The following is a 13064-nucleotide window of genomic DNA, read 5'->3' on the forward strand; positions in this document are numbered from 1 at the left end:
GAGTCTTGCATTCCCACTGAGGAAATGAGCTTCAGCTGCCACAATGAGGCTTAAAAGAAGATGATAGAATAAGCCATTTAAAGTCTCATTTTACTTATCTAATAACCTACTCTGGCCTGTTCATTTCCAAATGCTTGCTCCTCTTGTTTACCAGATGTTATATCAGTACAATCCTTGGACTTTATCAGCAGGCATTTCTGTAGACTAATCACCCATTGTTTGTTGTGATAATTCCTTTTTTCTTGTAACTGAAATAAACCTCCTAGACCCTAGTTTCTGCAACAGTTATGATCATGTGTCAGTTCTTTACAAATTGTGCAAGTGTTCATCTTCCATAGACTTTATCACAACATATAAACTATAAGCTATATAGTTTGAATGTAAGAGAATATAGCAAAGTGTTTCTTTCAACTGTTAAAAAAGTAACAAATTAAAATTCTTTTTAATGTCAGAACAAAACTATTGTAATTATTCTCTGCCCAGAGCAGTAAGTTCTATAATGTTCTGCTATTCTAGCTATAAAAATCTCTTTCAAATTGCTTATAGAGCATAGATAATATATGTTTGTTACCTTGTCTAGAAAGTATCTGACCAAAATTTCTAAAGAGAAAACAGCTGTTTGCATTATAGGAACCTAGGAGTTTATTTGGAGAATACATTTTAGTAATATTAAATTTACTTATAGAAATTGTAAGTTAATACCATTCAGATAAAATACACCCCATAAACTGCACCTACATGTTTACATGTATATTCAGCTTCATAACAAAGCAGATGATATAGAAATTCACAATACCTAGACTTTAATTGTGAAAGTTCCTCTTCTTCTGACAGATGATCAGATATTGGGGATATATATATAAATATCTGCTCATAATATTAATTTAATTTTTAGTTCACCTGAGTAAAGTTGTGATCCTTATTTTTGTTAAGGCTTTTGATTGCTGCTTTCCACAGATAACTTGGTAGACCAATTCCACTAGAAAAATGGTTCTAAAAGGTGGGAAAATTAATTCTATTCAAATCTTGACTTTCAAACTGCATATTTCAGCTCACCCTGGATTTGATTCCACATTATTTGATCCCACTGTATTGCTAAAGATAGAATGATTCTCACCTCTGCTGTTTGACACTATATCAAATAATAGGAAGGTGATCGTAGTTTTCTGTCACTTAGTGTGACACAAATTAAGGTTTGGGCTGAAATAGTCTGAACAGGTTTTCAGTCCAAGCAGAAAAATAACCTGTTAGTTCTTGGAAAAGAAATGTGTTTCAGAAGAATATGAAAAATCTCTTCCATGGCTAGAAAACCTCCCAAAAATGCTTATAAAGTGCCCATGAGTTTTAGTGTCCTTGTTTATTATGAGACTGGAAGAAGCTGTGAGTCTTCTCGGGACAATGTCTGCATTATCTGTGTTTTAATACTTTAATTTCAGCTCTTCCTGGGACAAAAAGTGCTGACACAAATTCCGTATCGAGTCTTGAACTGCACTGTAACAGCAAATGCCATCCTAGATAAAAGATTCTTCTTGAAAATTGTACTAAGAATATGCCAACTAGTATATGCAAAAAGGATCAGGATATTAATTTAACCTGACTAGGGAGTAGATTATACTATAAATAGGACTCTGAGACTGCATCTACTGCAAGGCTGGTCATTTCCTACAAAATCCTTTGCACATATATTTGCCCTAATCCTGTAATGTGATCCCCAGTCTAATCCTTACACCTAGCTATTATACTATACTAATTTTGCTATGCACAGAGAGTTGTGCATACATAAAGCTTTACTTGCTCAGATCCATTGCAGGATCAGAGCAGAGGCACTGTTCACAAATTGAACCTATAGAAGTATATAAAGGATTTTATACAGAAGGTAAGCTAACGGATGATTTACACACTTGACATTCCCAATTCTTGGAAATATTGAAAATAATTAGGAAAGGTCAAAATCTGAATGAAAACAAGGATTCTCCAAACTCAAAGTGTCATGTGTACTAGCATAACCTATTCTGGAGCTGCCTGGATTTCAAGATTGTTTCAGCCAAAGTCCAAAAATAACCTTTTGTTTCAGCCCTGTTGGGGGTTACTTGGGAGAAGGCCACACAGAAACAAGATGGACATGATTACAGCATAAAAGTCACCTTAATCCTAAATTCCATATCCTTGCAATTGTTTCAGTTACAGACAAAAAAAATGTACTTTTTTTTTTTTCTCTTTTTTTTCTGGGCCTCGGCACAGCTAGGCCCTTCCTGAATCTCCTGCTGTTCCCTCTCTTAGACCTAGTGTGCTGCTCACTCTTTTCTCCTGAGATATCATCTCCTCCTACTTAAACCACTTTTGCCTGATGTCACATATATTGCACCACAGATTTAGTCTGAAGCCTATTCCTGTACCAAACATGGTAACTTTAACCTATTAGATGTTTCCTTGTAATTTTCCTTTTCTGTCCTCCTGCTTAGGATTTCTGTGCCAATAATGGCTGTATTTATTTTTTTTCTCTCCAAGCTAACAATGGTACTTTTTTCCTTGCAATGTTCCTTTTCTCTATCTGTTTGCAGTGTCTCTCTTCACAAATATCTAACTCAAAGTGTACATTCAGTGAAGACACATATTTAAGAAAGTCTTTCCAAAATAAGTGTAAGGTGTATGTTTTTCTAATAAGAATGAAAACAGAGGTAGTTATTTTATTTGTAAAGATCTAGAGTATCTTCTAGGTAGAAAAACATGACATGTGACTACTGAAGTATCTTTACTAGTTCTCATGTTTGAATGGCCTCATGAGAAGAACTAATGAAACCCTTATTAAGGCAGGAAAGAAGTTGATGAGTTGGAGAAGATTAAAAAGCAGATCAATCAGTATTAAGGCTGATCTGTTATACCCTTGGTGGATCAGGTTACCCTCTTGTTCCTTAATTACAGTTTATCTGTTGTCTTCTGAAGAACTTCTAATGTAGAAATAGGATTTACTGCACACTAATTTCTTTTTTTTTTGGGGGGGGGGTTAAACTATCATGTAATTGACTTGAGTGAAGAAAAATATGGTGATCATTGGTATAATAGAAAAGTCATGTGACCTGAACAGTAGTTAACAAAAGTTTTATCTAAAAGCTGTGGAAAATGGTTCCTATTGCTTTTCCTATCTTTCAGAAAGGACATATACATTGCAGTATCTTTACTAATTTTACATCCTCTAGTTGATGCAAGGATTCTTGAAATAAGTCTAACCCACTTCAATTATTTTAAAATTGGTACTTTTCTTTTCCTCATTCTCTCCTCTTCACTATTTTCCTTCCATAGGAAACAAGCTGTTTTTACACTCAGTGTGCTGACAAATTTACTATTGCCTCAATTAGTTAAGTGAAATACATGAAAGATTATCACAGGATACCTTCCCCGCTTTGTCTTCAAACTTTTCAGCTTGACTAGTTAACCAATAATAAGGTCTCTGCACCATTCTGTTGCAAGTTGGTTTATACACCACCAACTCCCCCCCCCCCCATATATTCATAAACTATATATATATTCATAAGTTTTTTTAATACCATACATATACCTGTGGTGTGTGGGGAGTTGTATGTATGTAAATACTTGTGTTTTGGAAGAAAGAAAGGAGCTGAGATGCAAACCAAAAATGCATAGCATTGCTTGTAAGTTTGAAAGACTAAAGAACATTTTTGTATATATGGGATGTAGTTGGCTCTGGTTTGTATGGCTTTAACATGCTGTGGTTAATCCTTTGTGCTATGTCTTGAAATACTTGTATTACTCAATTTTAGGTAACTAGCCACAAAGATAGATCACTAGGTTTTTTGTAGATTTCTCTTTTTGGTAACCATACAACTGTACCCATACTCAGGCTCTTGAATGAAAAATGACAACAGTAATGTCTGATAAAAAGATGGAAAATAAACTCCAGACTCTTTGAAAACTGAAAAGGGGGGAAGGGGGAACAAACAACCCCTCTCTGTTTTCAGTAGAGTTGGCATATAACTCGCAACTAACTCTTGGCAAAACATTTGGTCTTAGTGAGGCTGTATTTTTACTAATAAATTGACATATTTTCTTTTTCTTTTTTTTTTTTCTTTTTTTAAATGTTTTTACAAATTATGGACAGGTATTTTGAACTATGATAATATATTTTAAAGAGATAAACACATCTTTCTTTAACACTTTATGGAAGTTTTTTAAGTCACTACTTCTGACATTTTAATGATACATCAAACACACTTTTTGATCTCTGTGATCATCGTATTTACAGTCTACTATGGCAAAGAGTAAAGGCCGCAGGGTACCTTTAAAGTATATGTCCATTAAGGTCACATACAACAAGTATCGAGGTAGAAGTTACATTTGACCTACCATGAGTATTAAGCCTGAATTCTTACTGTGTAAAACAATGGTAAAGGAACTGAAGTTCACAAACATAGACCAGTTATTGTTTAGCCATTATGAAAGATACTACAAAAATACACTGATTATAACTATATAATGGGAGAAAACCTCAATTTTCCCTGTTGGGAGCTTCCTAAACTAAAACTTATTATCTGGCTTCAAATATTGCTGTTGACTTCTGCAAAGCTTGCTAACCACAGCTTGAAGAAAATGTCTTTTTACTGTTCACTTCACACCCAAAGCAAGCCATATTATTGAGTGGTACCCATATTTACCATTAAAAACCCCTAAATTTCTAAGAACTTGAACCTATGTCTCTCTAGTGGGATGTTTTTGTAGGAAAACTATATGTGAGGTGTAGCTTATGTATTAATTTTAAATGTCTATTAAAAATACGTTAATCATCATAGCACTAATTTCTGTGTCTTTATGCTATGAAGTCATAGAAATACTTGTGCATTATGTGCATGGAACTCCTGAATGCTATCTAACATGTTTTAGCTATTAAGCTTAAATTTTAATATGAGATTTTTCACTTTTTTAAATGCAGTAAAATCCAGGAGAGAAGAAGGAATAAAAACTAGTAATGCCATACAGGCTTTTTATTAATGAATCCTCTGTCAAAGCAAGGGCACTGAAAACAAAATTGAAGATGACATCTAGTAAAATACTAGTCTCTGTTTCCTTTTGAGTTTTTTGTGTCTTGGTAGTCTTTTGTGACTTGCAGCGATTTATAAAAAACAATGTTGCTATCATTTACTGCTCTTGTCACTTCATGAATGGCCACCAAAATCTTATTTCGAATTAAGACCACAACACTGCTAGGGACCAGCATAAGTGTCCTGTTTATTACTTTCAGCATTACCTGTGTTTTGCAAGTCAGAAATACTATTAAAATAAACACAGCTGGTGGGTCTCATCCTGCTCTTTCTTGCCCTGGTGTAAGTCATGTAGAATACCACCGAGTCACGTGAGTTATTTTAGTGATAAGGAGGAAGCTTAAGTCCTATATAAATTGTGTTCCAAAAATATCAAGTAGGGAACAGAAGAAATTATTTTCCACTTACCCAGTTTAATAATTTAAAAATAGGTGTACTTGTGAAGGAATTTGTGCTAGCTTCTGAGTTGTATTTTAATAATAGTGTTTGGAAAGTGATCATGCTAAACTGAAATTCCACTGACAGGTAATTTAGATGCTTGTTTCCCAGTGTTGAGGGGATATCTGTGTGGAAGCATAATTTCTAATTAACTTCTGTGGATCTGTGGGAGGAACCACTTTTTACATCTGCATGTAGGAAGATCATTCTTAAGGCTTAAGAGCAAATCCCATAGCTAGAGCTATGCTTGTGAGTATTGCCTTTATGCAAAGCATCCTACTATAGCTCCCCTGCAAACAGTATCACTTCTTATACTTTTAGGCTGAATTCTCCTTTGCTTTCACTGAGCATGATCTTACCTTGCAAATAATTCTGGTTTTGTACTCTTTGAATTCAAGCAGCTAAAAGGTAATGGATTATTTTTTATAATGAAACAGTTTTAAACCCCAGATCATAAAAAAGTGAAGTTGTGATATTACTATGAGCAGTATTCTCAACAGCTACATTTGTATTCACTAAGTATTCAAAAGAAAGAATTTGGAACAAAAATAACACTCGTCATTAACAGGTGAACTGAACCAGCAACATTGTTTTGAGCTGTAATCTACAAGGTACTTGAACATCAACATTGCCTTCAGTGCCACAGTGAGGTAAACAGGCATGCGATGTTTTTCCTTTCTGGGAAGTACACAAGCCATTATAGAGTGCCAGTCTCTTCTAAATCCAACATTCTCTCTATTTTCTTGCATAGATTTTGAGAAGAAAACTTCTGTTCCCATTTAGTTAACTGTAAGCTTCAGCTTCATCTCCAAAGTGTGTGTGGGGGGGGGGGGGTTGGGAGGGGTTTTTTTGTTTTTTAGGGTTTGGGCTTAGTTTGGTGGGTTTTTTGGTTCTGTATTCTGATGGAAATCAAACTTGATTCAAACTAGATATTGCTTATTCAGCTTTGGATGCTGATTCTGTGCATAGATGTACATTTCTGCTTCAAGCAATATTTTTCTTATAAACAACAATGATTATTTTTTCCCACATGATGGTGCTCAGTTAATGATAGAACGATTCTGTGTCTTGTTAATTCCGCATTGTTTGAAATGTGGTTCCATAACTTTCTGAACACTATCCAAACATCTCTTGGATGGCAACTGCTAATTTGTTTCTAGCTTTATAGGATGTTTTTGTAAAACTTCATTGTTACACAAACATTAACAGTATCCACACAATCTTTGGAGATGAGAACTGTGATCGTGCTTTTTTGGGTAGGAAAGTAGGGACAGAAATAGAAATTTATAACCTTATTAATTTTGAGATCTGATATAGTTTATTCACCATTGACTCATTTTTGGTTTGACAATAAGATTATCTTCAGGTCTCAATTCACCTTCTACTTTCCAGAAGACGAGGCAGCATCTCTTATACAAATTTGACGCACACTTGAAACCTGGGTCTGTGAATGTATGATGAGATTTCTAACTATACAAAGGCCAAATCAATATTGTATAGACAGTTATCATTCTATGTAGTTGAACAATATGAATAATGAAATTAAACCTGAATTGTATGACTTCCTATATATTTTAAAAGGAAATACAAAAATGTAAATTGCAGCCTAATATGCTGGTGATACCAGTACTAGAAGCTTTTGAATCTACCACATTGACTTTTCTGTACATTAGTAAATGGAGTGTCTGTGAACATTGATAAGCTTGCATCCTTTATTTGCACCAGCACAAAAAAGAAATGAGGCTTTTGCCAAAACATTTCACAGGCGTTTGCCAGCAGCAGAGAAAAAGTGAGGTTTGAATCTTTAACTTCATTCCAGGTACTGTCATGTATGGATTTTTCTGCTTTCTCCCCCCGTACTTCGCTTGTTCGACCCTTTCCTCCCCAAACTGTCCTTGATGCAATCCTGTATTTTCCCCATGTCATTCTGTCTAGCTAGCCAGCTTCAGTTTCCTTTCTCAATTTTCACCTTGTTCCCGGTGGTTTGCCCCATTGTTTCAGAGCTGCTCTGCTTCACCTCCTGCTGCTCATCTTCTATCTCATTCCCTTTGAGTCTAATACAACTGGGGTATATTTCCCAATGACCTTTTTGGTTTTTGCTTCTCCTGATGACTTCTTTCTGTCTAAAGCCTTGAGGGTTTCCAGGTTCCCCGCAGAGCTCCGGCTTTTCCTTACTCCAACATCTACTTCCTGCTTGCCCTCATCTCTTTCATCGTAATTACTAATCATGTCCCAGGCCCATTCCCTAGTACGGCTCTTCCTTTACATTATGTTCCAGTGAGTTTCTCCTTTATTTGCTGAGATTTCTTGACCTGTACTTTTCCTCCTCGCTTGAATCCTGAAAATGGCTGATTTTTATTTTTATTTTTTTAACTGAAATGAAATGTTCCAGAGATATGTTCTGTCTGAAGCAGATTGCTATGTCTGGCAGAATTTTATACAATAGAAACCATGGTCATATAGTAGGAATTGCTGGCAGATATGTAATCACATGTAGGTCTCTCAAACTCGCATAAGATATGAGCAGCCCTTACTGGGTCAGACAAAGGGTCTGTCTAACTCAATATCATCTCTCCACTGTGACTAACAGCAGATAGTGGGGGAAGAGCATGCTAACGAGATGAGTATTGTAACCCTTTTTCTTGCAAGCTTTCCCAGTCTATAGCAACCTAGTCACCTCCTGAGGCAGAGGTGCTATCTTTGTATTTAAACTTTGACCCAGACTGTCCCTTGCTTTGGCAGAGCTTCAATTATGCAGCTTTGTTCTTGAAAAGTTCTGTTGTTGGCTTATGCACAACAAAAGAAAGGAGCCAACATTTCTTTAGGCAGAATGATCGTTGATTAGGATAATACTCTGAACACACACTACTTCAGACTAAATTAGCCTGTTCATGGCAGATGAACAGCAGGTTGTCATTCTTTGTCCTTTCCTAGTATTTTCAAACTCTCAAAATTCCCGTTTTTCCATTGGTTAACAAACCCAGGTTAACAAACAAATAAGTGGATGGCAATTTCAAACACAAAAGTAAGCTGCAGGCAATCCTTTCTGACTGTTAATTTGATTTTTCACTGACTGTTTTTATTTGCATAATTGTAGCAGGTAAGTCGAGGTCAAGTGCTTATGCCAGGGAAGCAATAAGCAGCTCCTAACCTCTTATATTATGAGGTAATTAGTGGTACTGTGGAATATTAATAAAGAAACTTGAAAAATATGCTTTTGGTTAAATTATAAGTGAAGAAAAGAAGGTGTGCAATTATGACCAAAAATGCTACAACATGCTGCTGCTTGCATATATTGTGTGCAAAACTCTCTGCCCATGCCCTCATTTCTGGGTAACTAGCAATATCTAAAAAGATTATACAGTGCATCAAAATGCAATGTGCTATGTTGAATGCCCAAGCAGCTGTGGATAAGTGGGAGGAAATGTATGGCTGAGATTATATTTTACATACAGTTGAGTAATTTGAAACAACAAACCTTATTTTCTTAGTGCTTCTGTTATAAACTGTAAGCCCCTGACTAAATCTCATTTGCAATGTAGATGCTAATGGCAACCTGCAGTGTAGCCGAAGTGCTATTAGTCCTTAGTTTCTCCGCTCTGGTACTGACTTTCTATAATTTTTTTATATTTTGAATTCTGCAAAATGCTCCACAGTAAACAAAGACAGGAATACAGGGAGTGGGCTATTTACCTGAAGTGGATATAAATTACCTAAAGTGGATATATAATACAAAAATCAAAGTTAGATTTCAACTCTTGCTTACCTGTCCTTGCCAGCAAAAATATGTAATATTTTAAAGACAGTGTCTTGGTATTCTAGATATTCAATTTCGAAATTAATATAGTAGAACTGAAAGCTGGTTTCCTGAAGCAAGGTAAAAATCACCTGGGTTTGTATTTTACCTTTTCTTAAACTTAAAAAAAAAATAAATAAAGAGGAAGAAAGAAAACAAGAGAAAATGAAAACCAAAAACCAGTCTGTGACTATTCAGACTCCCTAGTTTGTGTTTTGCTAAAAGCTTAAGAAATAATTTTTCAGGACTTGACTACAAACTTTCAGTTGCTCCTTCACCTCCCTTTTAAATACTCTCAGCTGTTCTGACTCTGCTATACTGAACTTCTTGTCCTCTGCTCACTGAAATTTCAACCTGCTAAATTTGTCTGCTTTGAACTACTCCAGACTTAATGCTTCTGTGTTTTCCAACTAACCCTCTGAGGTTAAGTACCAGTCTGTATTAAGAAGGATTACTCTTATGAGTAAAATGTTGTAGAATATGCTAAATTCAAGTGCACAATAGGATTCTACACTTCAGTTTCTCTTCATACGTAGTTTGAAGCTTTTTGTTGTGTGCATCATTTTTGTAAAATGTTTCATTAGTTCTACTTCAGAAAAGTTTGGGTGTCATTTTGTGTTATGTAGAACACAAATGTATTTTTTTAAAAGCTTAATTGTTACCAGTTGGTCATAGTACATAGCTATTGTCATAACAAGTTTATAACAGTATGCCATGATTGCAAGTATTTGTAAAGCACAGCAGACTTCCTTCCCCTTTCCTGAAGTTCTCACAGTTGAAGAGGCCTTCAGCATGTTCCCTTATAAAGAATTTGATACTGTCCCTCTATCTTGTCCATCACTAGGTTTTTGTTGTTGGTAGAGCTCTCACTGCCATTGCTATTGCCTCCTCCTGGCCAGTGGTGAATACATTTCAATAACTGTAATTTGTGTTCACCACTGTCAACATGAAACATGCCACATAAACCCTCTGGCAGCTATCCATCCTTTCTGGGGTGTGTATCTGCATAATTTTTTGGAGGTGTTTTTTTGTTTGTGGTTTTTTTGTTGTTGTTATTGTTTTGGGTTTTTTTGTCCTAAGGCTTTCTTTAAACATTTTCTGTCTGATGGTTTTTAAGAAATTTCCATGGACTCTTAATAAAGATCTAAGCTTACTGAAGCTACTATGGCATAGAGCCCTCAAAACAGCATGGTGTTTACAGCTCAGGCTTTGTGTTGTGTGTGAGGAAGTATAATATTAGCCACTTAAGGGCTGGTGGAGTCATTACATGGCAACCTGACTCCCCTGGAAAACTGTACCTTTTTTTCCCCCTTTTCTGGTGATTTTTGATGAGTCGAGATTGAGAAATACATTTCTGTCTTTAACTGTATACACAGGTTACTGTCTTCTGACTGCCTGTAGTAGGATTGAGAACATGTTCCTCTCTCCTTCACTGTATCCGTACTTAGATGGTGTTTGAGGCAGATCATTGTAGTGGTTTAAGCCCAGCCAGACCCTAGGCACCATGCAGCCACTCACTCGCTTGCTCCTCCCGTCTCAGTGGGACGGGGAGGAGAATTGGAAAAAAAATAAAACTTGTGGTTTGAAATAAGAATGATTTAATAATTAAAGTCAAATAAAATGTAATATTAACAATAATAATAAAAATATAATAATAATAATTGTAATGAAAATTAATATAATAAAATAGTTTTTAAAAAAAAAACCAACAAAAACACCAAAAAAACAAAACAAGAGAAGTGATGCACAATGCAATTGGTCACTACCTGCTGACCGATGCCCAAGCAGCGATCTGCCCCTCCCAGCCAACTCCTCCCAGTTTATATACTGAGCCTGACATTCTATGGTATGGAATAACCCTTTGGCTAGCTCAGGTCAGCTGTCCTGGCCGTGCTCTCTCCCAGCTTCTTGTACACCTGCTTGCTGGCAGAGCATGGGAAACTGAAAAATCCTTAACCTAGGATAAGCGCTACTTAGCAACAACTAAAACATTAGTGTGTTATCAATATTATTCTCACACTAAATCCAAAACGCACTGTACCAGACAAAGCCAGGACAGTCATGGAAAAGAAGGCAAGCTGAAACATGGCAACAGCACACAGGCTACAACCTATGCGAGTCCCTTCGAAGATTTCAAAGCTTCAGATTTACCTTAACAACCTCTGTTGCTGAGCGCTTTGACAGAAGTGAAAATCTGATTGTGCTTTTCTGGATTTTGCAAGCGTTGCAACAGGATTTTCTGTGTTCCACCAGTAGGGACATGCTGTAGCACCAAACCTAGCTACAAGTGTGATACCTGCCAGTGAGACTAAATGGAAAACGATCAAGAGAAATCAATTTTGGGGTTCTGCTTATATTGAACTGGAAGATGTGAGAATAATTTTGAAAAAAAATTAATAATTGCTGTCATTCAGTATTAAAAATTGTCCATTTTAAGGACAAGGCTAGTGATTCCCAATGAAGGTAGAAGCCTGCCATGAATCTGAAGTTTATGAGCTAACTAAGAAACTGATAGTACTGTGAGATCTTGGAGACTTCCAAAGTAACAGTGACCGTAAGGCAGTCTCCCTTTTCACATGCCACTTCTGAAAACTGAGCTGGCAGCTCTATATCAACTACTTTGTACAGGCTTCCAGTACAAGGAGAATTAGATAGATTCATGATCTCAGTAAAATACTGCTTTGTTCTTCAGAGCCAAGGTGGGGTTATCGTGGGTAGACTTTATATTGTGCTATAAAACCTATGCATCAGCATTTTCTGAGGTTTTGGGTTTGTTTATTTTCCTTTTAATTATCTGTTGTAAAGAAAGACCCTTTTTCTCCCTCCTGGAGCCTTTCTCCATGGGAGAGGGGATCAAAGCCCTCTATCCATCTGGAGAAAGGGAGAACCCCAATAAATGGGAAATAGCAAGAAATAAATATAGCAATACTGTAAAATAGCAAGAGACCAACAGGCTTCCCCTCCATAATGTGCAGTGGCTTTGTAGATTAGGGAGTGTACTCACGCTTCTTTTATCCAGTGTCTTTTAGTCCTGAAAGAGCATGGAGAAGGTTTGCCATTGCTGCTACAGAAAGTGAAATGACTGTGCCATGGGGCATTATCTGGCAGCATTTAAAGAGAGACGGTACCAGCCTGAGCAAGTTACTCATCCCAATGTGGGAGCAGCTTGTATGCCTGCTTTTTTTTTTTTTTTAATTTACACATTAGATCTCCTGGACTAGGATCTAAGTCTCGATTCTCTCTTTCATTGGCAAAAGAAATAGTTTGTCTCTTCCAGGGATTTTTCTGGGAGGGATTTCTAAAAAATGATCTAGGAAATACTCGCAAGGAAGCTGAAGATGCCTACCCCTTAAACAAGTAAAGAAAATAGCCTCGACATGCACATAACGCGTGAGAGCACACACCTGATGGAGCATTCTCCATCTTCTAGTCTCCCTCTCCGGTGAACGCCCGCAGGGCCGCCTGCTGTACGCGTCAGCAGTGTTTCCCCTGTCAGCAAAGTAAGATCCCGCGCTTTGCCCGGCAAAACTGTTACTGCCAAAACAGGGTGCGTGTGAGCTAATACGCCTCGAGCCGAGGGAACTTCTTACGCGCCGGAGCTGAGAGCTGGACGGGTCAGGCCGGGCTGGGGGGCGGAGGAGGGCCCGGCAGCCCCGGGGGCGGCCGCTGGTTCCCGTGCCGCTCCCGCCCCGCTCCAGCCGCAGGTAGATAAAGGTTCCCCTTCCCGACTCCCCGCCCTCCCCGCACCCGTCCTCCCTCACCGCCCCTCTCTGCCG

Source organism: Haliaeetus leucocephalus, unplaced genomic scaffold (genome assembly GCF_000737465.1).
Source record: "Haliaeetus leucocephalus isolate CR32 unplaced genomic scaffold, Haliaeetus_leucocephalus-4.0 Scaffold135, whole genome shotgun sequence".
Lineage (NCBI taxonomy): Eukaryota > Metazoa > Chordata > Aves > Accipitriformes > Accipitridae > Haliaeetus > Haliaeetus leucocephalus.